Source organism: Aulonocara stuartgranti, assembly GCF_965226115.1.
Source record: "Aulonocara stuartgranti genome assembly, chromosome: 17".
Classification (NCBI taxonomy): domain Eukaryota; kingdom Metazoa; phylum Chordata; class Actinopteri; order Cichliformes; family Cichlidae; genus Aulonocara; species Aulonocara stuartgranti.
In genome coordinates, this window is record NC_138953.1 from 16,724,769 (window position 1) to 16,741,546 (window position 16,778).

Consider the following 16,778-nt stretch of genomic DNA (forward strand, 5'->3'; position numbering starts at 1 on the left):
ACATCTTCAAACATAGCACAAACACCTCCTTTCTCAGCTAACAGCATATCTAAGGCCATTCTATTTTGCATGGTCATTAAGGAGGTAGCAGACATCTGTTCTCCTAGGGCTTTAAGGGCCGTATTGGTCAGATTGGTGTGTCTTTGCTGATTGTAATAAACATAATTGATCCAGCCTACATTTTTGTTTACCTGTATCCACGGTAGTATTGAGGCGAACCCTGCTGATATTTCTCCTTGTGCCTTTAATTCATTTGGTATCCCGCGTGGAACTCCTATAGCATCTATGTAAACGTTATGTGTCCGTCTGCTGGATACAGGCAGATCCGAGGTTTGTTGTATCAGTAGTTCTTGAGCTAAAGTTACTAGACCGCAGGTACCGGTCCAATTAACAGGTAAGGCTAATCTAAGAGTATTATTGCACATCCAATAAGCATGTGGGATTGGTCTGGTCAGGCGCGAAGCTGTAAAGCCTTTTAATATGCCTCCCCAGTACGAGTCGTTTAGTGTGTTGGGCGAATGCAGGATTGTTGAGTTATCTGAATGCGTACTTATATATGCATATATATAAGAAAACATATGTCTATATTGTGTCCTGTCAACACTCGCTGCTAGCCATGTTTCGTTACAGCGTGCTCCTGGAGAGTCAGAAAAGAACGTATAGTTTTGTGTGTCATAATTTATGTTTTCAAGTTTTGGTCGGTGTATGCATGTCATCAAGATATTTGGGTGATGGCGCACCTGTGTTGGGGGCGAAAGAGGTTCAGTGTGCGGTCTTCGGGGCGCTTCATTTGGTTGCAGGGGTGGGTAGAATCATTAATCATGCTAACATCCTTACTAGAGACTTGTCCTGTGTATATGAATAAACAATCTAAAGGACTTAGTTCTACTCGCACCGCTTCAATCAGGGTTACTGTTAAGGGCCCCTTTTTATCATTTTTGAATAGCATCTTTGTTAAGGAAAACCTGAAATTGGATATCCCACTATTATTAGCAATCGATTTTCCATCAGCAGATCTAAATCCTCTTTGTCTCCACAATGTGCCAAAGTCGTGCACCACACCGAATGCATAACGGCTATCAGTGTAAATTGTTACCCGCTTATCCACATGTAACTCACAGGCGCGTATTAAAGCCATGCGCTCTGCTTTTTGTGCTGAGTGAAATGGTAATGAGTGAGCCTCTAGTATGATGTCAGGCAATGTCACCACCGAATAGCCACAAAGAAATAAGTTGTCTGAACCATCCTGTCGGTCAGAGGAACACAGCATACGAATGAGTAAGTGTGCTGGCGAATTGGGTGTGCTGCTTGCTTTTATAGTGAGATTTGCTGTTGAAGTCAGTGTAGCTTCATAACCTGAGCGACGTTGTGCGGTCATATGTTGTGTAGTTATGTTTGCTAGAATGGTCGTGACCTGGTGATTGGTGTGTAGAATAGTGTCATGTGAGAGTGTGAGCTTCTCGCAGTCCCTTATCATGATAGAGCAAGCCGCTACTGCTCTCAGGCAGGCCGGCATCCCCTGAACTACTGCTGGCAGCACCTTTGAGTAGAAGGCTACTGGACGGTAGCCACAGCCATGCTCTTGGGCCAATACACCTGCACAGGTTGTGCCGTTCTCTGTGACGTACAGGTGGAACGGTAAGTGGTAGTCAGGCAGACCCAAACAAGGGGCAGAGGTCAGCGCTTCCTGTAATGCATTGAAAGAGGCAGTCATTTCTGTTGACCACAGTATTCGAGGAAGCTTGTCTTTTTTGCAGCATTCACGCAGAATGTGGTCATGAAAAGAACAGTCTGGTATCCACTGTCTGCAATAGTTCACCATGCCTAGGAAAGACAGCATTTCCTTCTGTGTAGTGGGCTTAGGGACAGAGGTCACAGCTTTGACCCTGTCTGTAGTCATGGAACGTTGTCCGTGAGACAGTGTAAATCCCAAATATTGAACAGAAGTCTGACAGTACTGCATTTTCTTTGCTGATGCTTTGTGGCCAGTCTGTTGGAGGTGCTGGAGTAGCATATGTGTGGCAGTTTGACATAGTTTTTCACTTTCAGCACAGAGGAGGAGATCATCCACGTACTGGATCAAGGTACAGCCCTCTGGAGGAATGAAGCCGTCCAGGGTAGCACGTACCACCATTGAGAAAGCCGCAGGGCTGTCTACCATGCCTTGGGGTAAGCGAGTCCATGTGTACTGCTTATCTCTATATGTAAAAGCAAATATCGGCTGTGTGTCCTCATGCACAGGCACTGAGAAAAAGGCAGAGCACAAATCCACCACAGTAAAATGTGTGGCTGTTGCTGGAATAGATGTCAGTATGCTGGGAACATCTGGAACCAGAGGTGGCAGAGGCATGATGACTGCATTAATTTGCCTTAAGTCTTGTGTGAAACGCCATACGCCAGGTTTGTTAGGCTTTGGCACAGGATTGACAGGAGTGTTATATGGAGATACTGTGGGCTTTATTACTCCAGCTGTCAATAAATCTCCTATGATGATGTCTAAGGCTGCGGCTTTTTCAGCGGAAATGGGATATTGCTTGACATATACCGGCTTGTTGTTTTTCAGCTGAGCATGATAAGGTGTACAGTCAATAAATCCTACATCATTCTCACCTCTTGACCATAATGTCATGTTTTGATATTCAGCTGGCAATGTGACAGCAGAGATAGTACAGTGTATGGGGTAGGTTAGATCTATGTGTCGACATGGTGCAGTAATATCATAGCCTATGTCTGAGTTATGTGACAAAACCACTGTTTGGCCTTCACTGGTGTGAGCAGTTATCATGTTGTTGAACAGTGTGAGAGAAACAAATATGTGGCTTCCAGGCATGGGGTTACCTGGTAGTGGTGTCTGTACACGTGTTTGGCACAGTGTGTGACGTGGGGTACCAGTCAGATGGATATTGAGTTCATTCTCCGCTGAGGCGTCCAGCTGACACAGAGGCTGTTCCTTCTCCATGGTGTCGGTGCATAGGGCAGAGAAAACATAGCTGTTATCAGTGTCAGCAAACATTTCACCCTTTGTGTTAAATGAAATACACAAGTTCATTTTTGCCATTAAATCTCTGCCTAATAGATTCACAGGCGAGTTTGGAATAATTATGAATGGATGATATGTAATTTCATCTGGTTTTGGGCCCCAGCGTGTTTTTAGAGAATGAGTTTTGGGGCATTGCACTAGAGTTCCGTTTATTCCCATGGTGTTGATGCACACAGAGGAAACAGGCCCACTATAGAATTTTCCAGACAGTGAACTTTTAGTGGCTCCACTGTCAACTAAAAAGGAATAAATCTTTTCACCTATTTCTATATCTAACGTGGGCAAGCTTTCTGTGTTACGGGACAATTGCAAATGCAGCATCGTGTGTAGTGCTTCACACTGTCCCTCATCTTCACCTGGGCCTCCCTATTGTCGGTCCAGTCTTTCATTATCATATGGGTGGGGATTAAAATGTGGATTATAAGGTTGCTGCCTAAGTGCAAAGGGGCCATTATTTTGGTGTGATTCCTGTCTGCGTTGCCAGTTACCTTGTCTGGAAGAGCTCTGCTGACGCCTAGTGGCAGGAGCTGGTCCTGTGTTTTGTGGTTGAGACATACGTGCTGCTGATTTGCATTCCCTCCTCCAGTGTCCTATTTTTCCACAATAAAAACATACGTCTCCACTCCTATCTCTCCTTCTGAAATCTCCCTGCTGCGCTTGTTGAGGGGACGGGGCCCCTGCATACATCATTTTTTCACTTTCCTCTGAGCCTTCAACATCAAAATTCAACATCATCTTAACACTTTTAGCCTTCGTGCTGTTGGGGAAAAGATCTGCACCAGCTTTTGTTTTGACAAGTGTGATAAAGTTCTTTATCTTCATGTCATAGAGATTATCAGTGGCAGTCAGCTTCAATAGTTGTGAACATTCTGGATGAATATTGTTTAAGAATGTTGTTATGAAAATCTGATCATTTCCTCCTTCAGGCATGCATGCCTCATTAGTCCAGCAGTGCGTGAAACGTTTCATAAAAACTAGAATGGATTCATCTGGCTTTTGCTTGCACATGGTTACTGCATTTAAATCAATTTTATCTCTAGACATTGTGAGCAGAAATTTCTTTAGATTTTGAAAAAAGGCTGTGATTTTGTCATTGTTTATCCACAAAAACGAGGTGGTGTTGGCTGCTTGGTCATTTTTAGGGTCTAGTTCCTCTACTTCTTCAATAAGCTGAGATTCAGTCACACCTGGGATTCGTTGACATAATATATATCTATAATCAGGCCCACCCAAGTGGTGGTATCTGGTTTTACAGTTAATTTTGATTTTTTATCGGACCCGTTTAAGGTCTTTGAATTATTCTGACCCATGGTCAGTGATTTCCAGAGGGGTTTAGACGCTTGAAGGATTTAAGTTAGTTTTTATTTTGCTGTGGCACACCTGAGGTTACTTGATTTTTTTGCTAGCAATTTTATCTTTTTAGTGAGCAACTTCTCACTTTTTAACGAGCAACTTCTCGTTTTATGACCCCAGGCAACTTCCTGTGTCCTTTCTGCTGGTGAGCAACTTCTTAGTTTATGACAGCAGGCAACTTCCTGTGTCCTTTCTGCTTTAATTTACAAAACAACAGGCAACTTCCTGTGTTTCTATGTGGGCCACTAAAGAAGGCTCCTCAGCGTATCCCACTTGTTACTATGTGGGCCACTGAAGAAGGCCTCGTCAGCGTATCCCGTTTCTATGTGGATCACTGAGAAAGGCATAACACAGTCTTATAAAATAAAAGACGAGTGCCTACCTTCGTCAGGATCCCACTTCTGACACCAAAATTGAAGGAAACGGTTTCCAGGGCCTAATCCGTGGATCGACTTCCTTCGAGGCGTGGACGTCTATCAGCAGAGAATGTACCTTCACCTATCAGCAGAGAATGTCCCTTAGTCTGTAACACAGTCAAATATATTCTCAAGCAATATTCAAGCATGCCATTCAGCGTGTTAGTACGAGCTCGGGAGCAGCTTGGGAGAACAAGAAAACAGAGACTGCTTCAGATTGTCTTCCCAAATTGACTCAACTTTATTCACAAGTACAACAGTTTATATAGAGGGTAAAATTCATGAGACAGCAGATTATCAGTTTAAACCAGTACAGACCAAGATAAGGGAGCGTCTTCCTGCCCTTGGGTGAAGAAGCATCCTTTGTATAGTGTATCAGTTCAGCTACAATTGTGATTATCTCAGCGACATATTTTCAAGGCACAAAACAAAGAGTTCTTACATTAGTGAAATCTGAAACAAACCATTTGGCCTCAACAGGAGTCTCCTAAAAGATTAAGAAACTAATGTAGCTGAGGGAGTGATCTCTGTGGTATTTCAACCTTGTACCAGCCTGTGATTCTCACACATCAATTCTTGGGTCAAAGAGAAAAATAACTAAAACAAAGGGGCCTTATTGAATGACAGAGTTTTCCTGCATAATGTCACTATAAAACAATATCCAGTAAATGCTCCCATGGTACTAAAATACCTAACAGTGAGCAGATTTTTCCTTCACCATATCAGCCGACTTTATTCTATGAGAAAATATTCTTAAATGACTCTTCTTTAAAAAGTGTTCAGTGTTTTATGTCTGGTCCGTGTGTCATCTTTGTCTTTACAATGTTGCAGCAATACTGTAGTAATGATATGATATGATATACCTTTATTAGTCCCACAAGGGGAAATTTAAATGTTGGTTTAGTGTAAGCTCAGCTTTTTAACTAATGTAAGAAGTGTTATGACTGACTCGTTTTTAATACCTAAATCTGGCCTCAGTGCACAAACCTAAATGAATCGGTACATATGAAAGCGCCCAAGTCACAAGCTGTGTTCAAGGACATGGATAAAACAAAAAGGTTCAAATCTGTGCACAAAAACCCCACAAATCAGTGTCACTGTTTTAAAATCTGCTGCGAGACCGCTCTAAATGTCAGCGTTTTCTTTACGTAAAGACTGGGGTCTGTAACATATCAGCTCGTTTCTTATTTATTAAAGAACATGCCTGACACCAGGCTTTTGAGTTAACGGCTCCATTAGATCTCTGCAAGTATTTTTAAGTATTTTTAGGTTCTTTCCAGCAGGATTTGTGGCTAGTTCTGGAGCTTGACCCTAAAAGATTTCAGTGTGTCGGTGCTTCTGCTTTCCCTGTTGTCCTTCTGTTCCATCTTTTTTTCTGTTTCTGTCAAATTTAAAAACAACTGCACTCTGAAATACACACTCTTTGCAAGATGTTGTCTAAACTAGTGGTTGGAAGGCATAATTGTGTTTGGTCTCTGATGGTTTATTTACACTTTTTGCAGGCCACGCCCACGGACTACAGAGCCATGATGAGCAACAAAGCCAAGAAGTCTATGGACTTCCTGCTGATGCAGGACACCTCCCCGACAATAGCCACGGATGTGTCACTGCAGTACCGCCTCGACATCGTCTTCTGCCAGACGGTCACCTACACATATTTTAATTATTGAATGTCTGAGCTGATGCGTTTATCCTGGAGTGACTCAGAGTGAAGGAGAAGGCCAAGAAGAAGTGTAAATATCATAAAAGCAAGGAGTTCAGAGCTCTACGACTTAGTGTCTTTATGGTATTTATGTGTGTAATGGAGACCAGGGGTTCCATTACCCTTACTTGTATTTTTATTAATTGACTGACTGATTTGTATTTAAAAACCATAATGAAGAAAAACACACACTGGTTGATTGTGATCTTTATTAGGTTTTTTGGGTTGTTATTTAAGTGACTCGTGAAAGGTGAAGAGACAGGGGGACTGGCCATCCTACCTGTGTCAGGAAAAGAACCCGTGTTAGAGCTGTTCACATTTAATCATTTGTCTGTAACCTAAATTAGTTGTATATGTAAAAAGAGAAGTGTTAACAGTACTCACTTTATAAAGAGTAAAAGCAGCTCAATCACCTGCTTATGAGCTCCTGGAGAAAACCAATGTGCCAGGCTAGGGGAGTGTGTGTTGGAGTGATTTTGTTAAAAGTTGTCATTATTGTGCTTGGACCTTGTCTTGAACTGTATGTTCAGATATTTTTCTGTTCCTCCCCCACATGTAGGATGTTGGGGATGTTACTAGCTATAGTTTTCAACTGCAGGCACAATCTATGTAAGATTCTGGTTTCCTTATTTGGTAAGGAATGTTCACTTCCTGCCCTTTACAGTATGGGCTCACCATGTAAATGGTGGACTGTTAAAGAGGTTAAGCCATATACGAGGTTGAGGGGAGATGCCCTTTTATGACTAGAGATGCGGTTAAAACGTTTGTAACCAGGAAGTCACGTATACAGACACACATACACACACACACACACAGTGCCTTAGCTTTTACCACACAACATATGGGGTTTACAATGGGCAGTTGTGTAACTGTTTTCATTCAATAAAAGGCTGGAGTTGGAGTTGTCTGAGTTTGGGTGTAGAGCTTGCAACTCTGAGAATCTGACCAGGCTTCCCCTGCACAAGTAAAAACCAATCGAACTCTGATTGTCTTACTTTGTTCTGAGTCAGCGAGGGCTGAAACCTAACTGTGTGGTTAAGGTGTTTTAATGCAGCGGTCCCCAACCGCTGGGCCACGGACCGTCGTTTGGTCGAGAGATGAGGCTCGGGTGTGAAATGTATGGTTTTCAGAGTTTTTATCGTTTTTTATCGTTATTTTGTTATCGTTTTTATCGTTAACTCTGTTTTCCTGGGTCTTTCACATGTGTTATGAATAAATCTTCTTTTTTTCCGGTACCGGTACTAGTTTTATTTTGTTGTATTTATCTGTGACACCTTAAAGGCCGGTCCGTGAAAATATTGTCGGGCATAAACCGGTCCGTGGCGCAAAAAAGGTTGGGGACCGCTGTTTTAATGTATATAGAAGAGACTGAAGTTTATATGTTATGGAATTATTTATAGGACTTGTTCCAAATCTTCATATGTCTATGATGTGTTATATCTTGGTTATATTGTAGTGGTTTTCTTATGGGGAGGGTTTTGTTTTCCTTTGGTTTGCTGACCCCCAGACTTGGTCTATTCCAGATGCTCACCTGAATCAGGTAGAGTATAACAGGAAGCCATTTGCTTTTCAGAAGGGTTGGATTCTTTGCTGTATCACCATGTGTTCTCATTAATAAAGTACATTTTACTCCAGTCTCGTGCTATTTTAGTGGAAGTGACCCATGACCGTCGGCCAAAACTGACAATATGACTATTAAAAGTCTGAGTAATACTGTAATTTTCTGCTGCTCATTCCTGTGCAACATCCCATTTGGCCTCCCGTCATATTTCTTTTCAAGATTTTCTTATTTAATCACTAGTGTACATATATTTATATTTATAGATACATATATATTTAGTCATCTTTTCTCTTTTACCACGTCTCTCTAATATTTTGCTCTTTACTATTTTTCTATTTTTTATTTTATTATATTTTATTATATTTCTACTGTACCATGCTGCTGAGTGACTGCTGCTCGTCAAACACATTTCATTGCAATGTTGACCCTGTGCTAACTTGCATATGACAAATAAAACTGAAAACAGTAAAGGCAAAGGGAACACATCAAGTAAGGATTTCACACTCCCACTCACAACGGCACTTTCAAAGCATAAAGCCAAATATTTCAAAATTTCATTTTGAGGCATTTTAAAAATGAATGTGTTTGAGTTTCATTGCTCCAAAGCAATGTTTTCATATAAGCAAGACAACAACCAGTTTGCAACCATGTAAGTACAGTCCTCTATTGTAAACAGACGTGTTGGCAATCTGTCTGCGTTTATAAATTAGACAACAGTTATTTGCAGATCTTCATCAATCTGCCTGAGAGTGATTGCAGTCGGTCTGAGTTGGACTGCAACTGTTTTGAGTCAGGTTGCCTCCAAGGAGGCAGTTTATTATTTTCCTTTCCTAGTTGGAGAGATGGCTGTTGTTTTGTTTTTACTGTAGTGTGCTGGGCCATTAATGGCTCAGGGGCTGCAGCGTATCCGCGCCAACACCTAAGGCCAACGTGGAATCACCGGTCAGACTAACATAAAGAAAAAATCTGTTAAATTACACATTTGTATTCATTAAGTCACAGACAATGAAAACAAGCAGAAATCAAGATGTAATATTTTTATAATTTTATTGATGTTAAATTAAAGTCCCAGCTTAGTTATGTTGTCAGTGCAAGTCACTTCAATCTGTATAGCACCAAAGGAAACAATGGTGTTTTCAAGGTGCTTCACACTGTAAGGTAACAACTTACAGTATTAAAAAGAAAACCCCAAAAGAACAAACCCCTCTGAGCAAGCACGAGGCGACAGTGGGAAGGAAAAACTCCCTTTTAAGAGGAAGAAACCTTCGACAGAACCAGGCTCAGGGTGGGGTGGCCATCTGCCGCGACCATTCCTGGGGATTTCAAAAATGACTTGATCTGATCTAAATGTAAAACTAGCTAATTTAAAGTGTCCAGTGAGTTTTAGAAAATATCTTGCTGTTGATATCACGATGTCACTATAAAGGGGAAACTTTGTTTCCTCCCTTAAACCTCCCAAAAAATGCACGCACCGATGAAAAGCACTTAGATATCCAACTTGGTTCTGGGAATATCTTTCTTTTGAAAGTTTTAACAATATCTTCATCAAGATCTTGGACGTTTAATTGCCAGGATGTCACAATAACCGCTACATGCTTCCATCTTTTACAGAGGGATTTGAAAACCCTCTCGCTGAGTTTCTTGAACTTCTCTGGGGGGATTTTGTTGTATTCTGCCCTGATTTCAGTCCAGATTTTCATGGTAAGCCGGTTGGAGATAGCTTCAGCATTTTCAATGCTGAAGACTGTGTCTGATGTTTTTGCAACCTGGGAAATCAGTCCTTCCACAAAGATTTCCACTGAAAGTCTGCATCTTTCTTTCTTTTCATATGATTCCAGTCTATCGATAATTGTTACTGCCAACAGGTGTTCTTGGAATACTGAAGTAGTTATGATATTAAATATTGGTTCTCCCATTAAATTCATTGAATCCTCCTCCCCACTCCTCCCCATTTCCAATGATATTAGTGACCAATTATATAATTGGTCACAAATATCAGTGAAAATGGCATTAGCAATGCAGTCAAAATAATTCTGCACTTTTCGGTCTAAATGCAAATCCATCCCCTTGAATTTGTCCAAGAGTAGATCCAACAAACGTTTTTGGTGAGAATGAGGGCACTTTAAAAGTTTACCAAGCTTTGAAAGCACAGCCTGAATTAATGTCTCTAACCATCTTTCAAAGTCTAAGGTGTTTTCAGGTGGCTCACAGTCTACAGAAGATCTGTGATTCTGTATCTTTTTATATGACTCCGTTTGACTTATGTTTGTTAACGGTGGGATGCTGGCTTCATGTTCAACACAGGATTTCTGCTGCTGGGGATCTGGAATTGGATTGTTTTCTGCTTTTGCAGCACTGTGTTGGTCAGCATTTTGACAGCGTTCTTCTGTGTTAGCTGTTTCTTGGCTGTTAGCATCTATATTCTGTGCTGTATCAAACTCCTGCTCAGCAGAATCGTCCAAAAATTTCACAGGTGACAAAACCGTTTTGCCAGTGGTGGTGTGGACAGAACAGTTTTCATGTACAGGGGAGTTCTGGGAAGACCTCAGTGGTGATACTGCTAGTGACTGTGCACACAGGTCCATTACGTCCTTTAAAAAACCTGCAAGCCGCTTAGCGGTGAAGCAATCCGGATAGCCTGAGGTAAGCGCGTCCAACTGCTTTTTCGAAAAACTACTTAACAAGTTATCCAAGAGGGATACCAAAGCATGTACTGTAGAATTATCCCGATTGGTCTGAACTGTTTCATCATTTGTCATTGTGTTACAGTTTGAGCTTGCCATTTCACTTTTTTGTTTTTTATGTCTAAAATGTTGTTTTGTGTTAAACTCCGTGTTTGAACGTTTAAAGCGCTGCTGTCCCGCTGTGTGAATGCGTTTCAACTGAACAGCCAGGTCTATATATAAGGTCGGTTTCATTGTAACGTCACCAGTCAAAGGACTGGCCCGGCTCGTCATAACGAAAGGGGCGGGACAAATCTGTTGCTTAGCAACTGAAAAAAAGGCACACCGCGCTGAATGCTACATCCGGCCTGCGACGGTACACCGCCTCCGCACCACCGTTTAAACATGAAGTGTGGATGTTAGAAGATCCCAAATATGGTGAGCTACTGGAAAATTACTCACGTTTTTGTTCTTGAGAGTGAGCGATAATAAGCGACATTTTATTGAGAAATTACAGTAGTCTGTCTGTTTCTCTTCATAGCTCTTTTCAAAACACGGTTACCTTTGGTTTGTTTGGCTCGCAGCTTAAAACGTAGTTTCAGTGTTTTTGCCTTCTGTGATTAATTCTGGTTTGCCTGCTTTATGGAGCTCAAACCAAGGCAAAATTGAAGTATCAGTATTTAAATGTAAATAGACTCAAACTAGGAGTGGATCAAAGGGGGTCCTTTCAGGTGCCAAATCTCCACTGCTAACATTTTATGCATGTTTAGCTTAATTGTAGAAAAGGTGCTTGTAATAATGTTTGGGTGAATAGGTGAATGAGGCATGTTGTATAAAGCGCTTTTTAATGCACGAGCAAAATACAAAAACCCTATATAAAAAGCAGTCAGCTTACCATTTATGTATTTGTTCCATTGAACGCTTCTGTGAAAATCAATTTGATACTTGTTCAAATAAAAAAATTGAATCGATTAGTTGTTTTCTCAACATTTATTAATCGACTATATGCAGAAAACTGTGACACTGTGGAACCCTTATTGCCGTTGTTGCCCTGAGGCAACAGACCAATTTCAATAGCATCAAATAAGGGTTAAAATAATTTAAGGAAAAATGAATTCAAATGATTTTCTGTAACTACAGAAATGACCTAAATAAGACACATTCATTTTTATCGTTTTGTCAACAACAGGGCGCATGAGGTTTGTTCAATATTTGTTGTGTCTACAAGGCTCAGGCGCCCCCAAGTGTCTTATTTGTATAGTTGAAAGCATTATAAAGGAACGCAAAACTAAATTACATATAATTATAATTCTTGGCACTTTCTGGTGTGTGTGAGTTAGTGTTTCTCTTTTATGATTTGTGGGTCCAGCATCAAATTCAGAATCCTTCCCATCACACATGAGGTCTTGAATAATCATCTTATTTTAAAGACCTCGTAGTTTGATAGTTTGCTCCCTGACCGTGGTTCTGCCAGAGGGTGCTTCCTGTTAAAAGTGAGTTGTTCCTTCCCACTGTATTGAGGTTTTTTCTTTTTAATTGTAGACTTTCTACCTTACAATCTATACCACCTCGAGGAGAATGTTGTTGTGATTCAGCTCTGCATAAATACAATTAAATCGAATTAAGTGGGTTCAGCTAATTTGTGAAATAAATGTGAGTGACACGGTAAGTAATAGCCTGCATGTAACTCATTGTAAGAAGAGCAATATCGCCCCCTCCTGGTTCAACTTTTTTTTTCTTTGCAGTAATCTTTCCAATAATAATACATATGCACTAACCTCATGCTTGCTGTTAACAATAGCCTAAAGACATAAAATCAAGTTTAGTTTTTTCTTTAAGTTTATGTTTTTTATATGGTTGGCATTTATTTTGTTTCTTTTTAATAATTATATTGATTCTATTGATTGTTTGCCAAGCACTGAGGTCTCTGCTTAGACTGTGCTACTGGGATCACTGATTTAAAAATGAGGCAAAAGCGCCAAAGTTGTGCTCAAAAACAGTACAGTGAGCTACAACCTGTTGCTGTAGTAATTCTAACACACTTATTGTTTTTAAATACATACATGTTTAGTTCTTTTAAACCTAATTATATATATATTTTTTTTGCAAAAGTGTCACCTAAACACCCAAATATACGTAATTCAAAACTTACTTTAATTATTACCCATTTGGCTGGTAACATGGACCCAGTCTGATGGATAGTTACTGAACAGATAGTCTTTTCTTTAAAGGCTGCAGTCAAAGCAAATCATTGTAAAAACAAGACAAGTCAATAAAAAACAAGTAATAACTATAATACTAAACTACAATAGAGAGAAAATCCAGTAAATATAATTATATTATGTAAAAAAATATACAAATATTTACCTCTAATTTAAAAAGACATTACAAGGGTACTAGTTTCATTTTAATCTAAACATAATCTAAATTGACACTAAATCAGTTTAAATATTACAGCTGAAGGTGATTTTAATAAATGTACTGCTGCTTGACTTTGTTTTACTACTGCAGTATAATTTATCATGTACAAAAGCTCCAAATGTTGTTTCTCTGACTTAATGTTCTGATGACGTTTGTGTTATTTTGCAGGAAATAGTCAGGACCCAGATGAACCTGTGCTGGAATTCAGTGTGGGTGAGTAATATGAGCATTTATGAAGGCTGTCCATGACCCGTAATTAAATTTAGCGTCATTAGTCTTATTTTGTCTCTCAGTGCAGGTATGTAATGTGACAAAACCGCTAATGATCTGATATGTTTGGGATGGATGGGCTGTGAATTATATAGTGAATTGTCTTATTTTGTCGCTCTGTGCAGGCTAGGGCCTATTATATGCTGTAGCCTGAAAGTAGCTGAGTTGCAGAGGATGGAGTGATCACTGGCTTTCTACTTACAGGGTGGTGGGTCTCAGAGGACAATTGCTACCCCTGTTGAAGTGAACAACGTGTGGAGTGCAACTGGCTTTGTGGCATAGCTGGCTCTGGCCTTGGACTGTGTGTTTTTACTTTGTACCTAAATGGGACACTGGACTTTTAACTATTATTCATTGTGTTTATAAATAAAATTTTAGAATTTTATTGACTGTCATCTTTTTGCCCACGGCGGAGACGGTTGGTCAGACCTAGAATCTCTTTATGTGTGTGTGTGTGCGTAACATCAGCAGGGTTTTGCATAAAAGAGTGTGAGCAGGTCAAAAGGTCAATTCATTTATTGTAGTTTTATGGCAGCACCTTCTAGTGGCCTTGAAGCAAACAGTCTCCTAACTAAGCCATGGCATCTCCGGTCTCTCCTACTTTTGTGTGCTCTGCTGGAGGAGCAGCATTGGATCTAGTGATACTGAGTAAGCTGATTAGGACTGGCCTGGAGAAATGTGGTTTGCATGAGTTAACTGCTACTCCTCTACATCTAAACGAGCCAGTTGAGGAGGTTCAGGCATCTGACAAGGGTGCCTCTTGAGCGCCTCCTGGGTGAGATGTTCCAGGCATGTCCCACCAGGACAGACAGGACACACCCAGGACATGTTGGGGAGATCACAGCACTCAGCAGAGAATGCCTCAGTGTCCCCCAAATAATGGAGGAGCTGGCTCGGGAGAGTAAGGTCTGGGTCTTCTCTGCTTATGCTACTGCCACCAAAACTAGACACCAGATAAGCTCAGAAAAATGAACAACCTGTTTAAATAAAGGTTAATTTAAAAAAAATGTTTGTCATTAGCTAGTCTGTGTACATGTACTTCTTCTCCAGTGTTGAAAATGTTAAACTCACAACCTGCACATTTTCTGGTTGCATCATCAAATAAATACCCCCAAAAGTAGTCTGAATACTTTTACACTGGTTTTATGCTGCGATATTTTCAAAGTCTTTCACTGAACACATTCAGTCACACATTGTTCATAATTTATTGGAAGTTTATTGTTTAATGTCCTGTCTAAATAACTTCAGTCACCATTTGTATTCATTAATGAATAACTGACTTCTAATATTAAAAGAAATAGAAACTGTTGTGCTGTTGTTCACGTAGAAGGGCCTGCTTCTGGATGTGCAGACTTTGTGCGTCAGTGGGAAGGTCAGGGTACAGGGTTCGAACCTCCTCATGAGATGTCGTATCTGCTGGATAAAAGCAAGCTACATCACATCAGGGATTGTCCTAGAGCTGCCCTACAGTAACAATCAACTGACTAATATATGAAATACTTGCAGTAGCACAATAATAAACACAAAGCAAAAAAGTGTTTAGTGAAGATAAAAAAAACCCCATCAAAGTTTTAGTTTCGTGGTACATCGATGGAGCTATTGGTTTGGTCGCACTGCTGATAAGAGCTGTGTGTCTCATCATAAGGAAAAGAATGAAAGGTGAGAACATTTACAGATACAACATTTGTAAGTTGTTCTATGAATGTTAGAGTTGACTGTTTTTGTCTTTCCAGGAAACAAAATGCAGAAGAGTGAAAATCCTGTGAGTTTTGAAACATCCATCCATCCATTCACTTCCGCTTATCCTTTTCAGGGTCGCGGGGGGTGCTGGAGCCTATCCCAGCTGTCATAGGGCGAGAGGCAGGGTACACCCTGGACAGGTCGCCAGTCTGTCGCAGGGCTAACACATTGAGACACAGACAACCATTCACACTCACACCTAGTGGCAATCTAGATTATCCAATTAACCTATCCCCACAAGCTGCATGTCTTTGGACGGTGGGAGGAAGCCGGAGTACCCGGAGAGAACCCACGCAAACACGGGGAGAACATGTGTTGTACGGTGGCCCTGAGAGGCCACTGCAACTTAAGACAACACCAGCAATAAGAAAAATGCTGCAAAAGCACACAAAACACAACGAAAAGAGGAAAAACGACAGCGGAAATAGGAAAAAAAAAGATTTGCAAAAGCACAAAGTGTTTCTGGGGAGACAATAACCTGACGGACCAGTTGCAGGAACCAAAATATGCTAAGAATTGCGCTGGGAGACACTTAAAAGAAGTGGAGGATTTATCGGTTTTGTGAGGAAAGAAAAGATGAGTGGTATATGTGTTAGCCTAACTATTAGCCTAAAAATTCATCATCAGTATTATATGAGTCATGATAAAACACACCTAGCATGTTTTGGGTTCCTGCAACTGGTCCGTCGGGTTATTGTCTCCCCAGAAACACTCCCCTTTGCTTTTGGAAATCTGTTTTTTCCTATTTCTGTTTTCGTTTTTCCTATTTACGTTTTTTTTCCTATGTCTGTTACCATTTTTCTTATTTCTATTTTGTTTTGTGTGTTTTGCAGTGTTTTTTTTATTGGTAAATGGACTGATTCTTATATAGCAATTTTCTACTCTCCCAGAGTAGTCAAAGCACTGTAAACAACATGCCTCATTCACCCATTCATACAAGCACGTCTAAAGGTATAGGTGAATTGAAAAATCTAAATTGCCCATAGGTGTGAATGCAGGAGTGAATGTGAGCGTGAATGGTTGTCTGTCTCTGTGTGTTGGCCCTGCGACAGACTGGCGACCTGTCCAGGGTGTACCCCGCCTCTCGCCTTATGACAGCTGGGATAGGCTCCAGCACCCCCCGCGACACTGAAAAGGATAAGTGGATGGATATTACTGAGGAGTCAGCATGTTTTTCTCTTCATTGTTTAGGTGGATCCTGAAGTTTCCTATGTCACCATCAGCAACACCTAGAAAACCAAGATAAGGTGTTTTGTTTAGTGATATCTGTATGTTTGTTTGTTTGTTATTATTTTATCTATATATCAGACAGCTTTTTTCAGGTTCGTGTTGATGATGAAATGATGCAGTGACTTCTGCTCTACTGTCAATTTTAAAATAACATAGTTCAAGCAGTTGAATTCTTAAATGACTCTTCTTTAAAAAGTGTTCAGTGTTTTATGTCTGGTCCGTGTGTCATCTTTGTCTTTACAATATTGCAGCAATACTGTAGTAATGATATGATATGATATACCTTTATTAGTCCCACAAGGGGAAATTTAAATGTTGGTTTAGTGTAAGCTCAGCTTTTTAACTAATGTAAGAAGTGTTATGACTGACTCGTTTTTAATAC

The 16,778-nt window shown here is 40.4% G+C and overlaps 1 long non-coding RNA gene across 18 annotated transcripts in view; it reads left to right on the top strand.

The window, feature by feature from the left end:
- The first annotated feature begins 6,463 nt into the window (after nucleotides 1-6,463).
- LOC309692729 overlaps nucleotides 6,464-16,778 on the top strand; it is a 62,379-nt gene continuing 52,064 nt past the window's right edge. For 15 of the 18 annotated variants that reach the window (XR_014272410.1, XR_014272411.1, XR_014272412.1 and 12 more), the window contains exons 1-3: nucleotides 6,464-11,173; nucleotides 13,325-13,369; nucleotides 13,631-16,413. This is a non-coding gene — a long non-coding RNA (uncharacterized lncRNA). Of the gene's footprint in view, nucleotides 11,174-13,324; nucleotides 13,370-13,551; nucleotides 16,414-16,778 lie in introns of all 18 variants that reach the window. The other 3 variants (XR_014272425.1, XR_014272424.1, XR_014272409.1) reach the window with 3 other exon arrangements.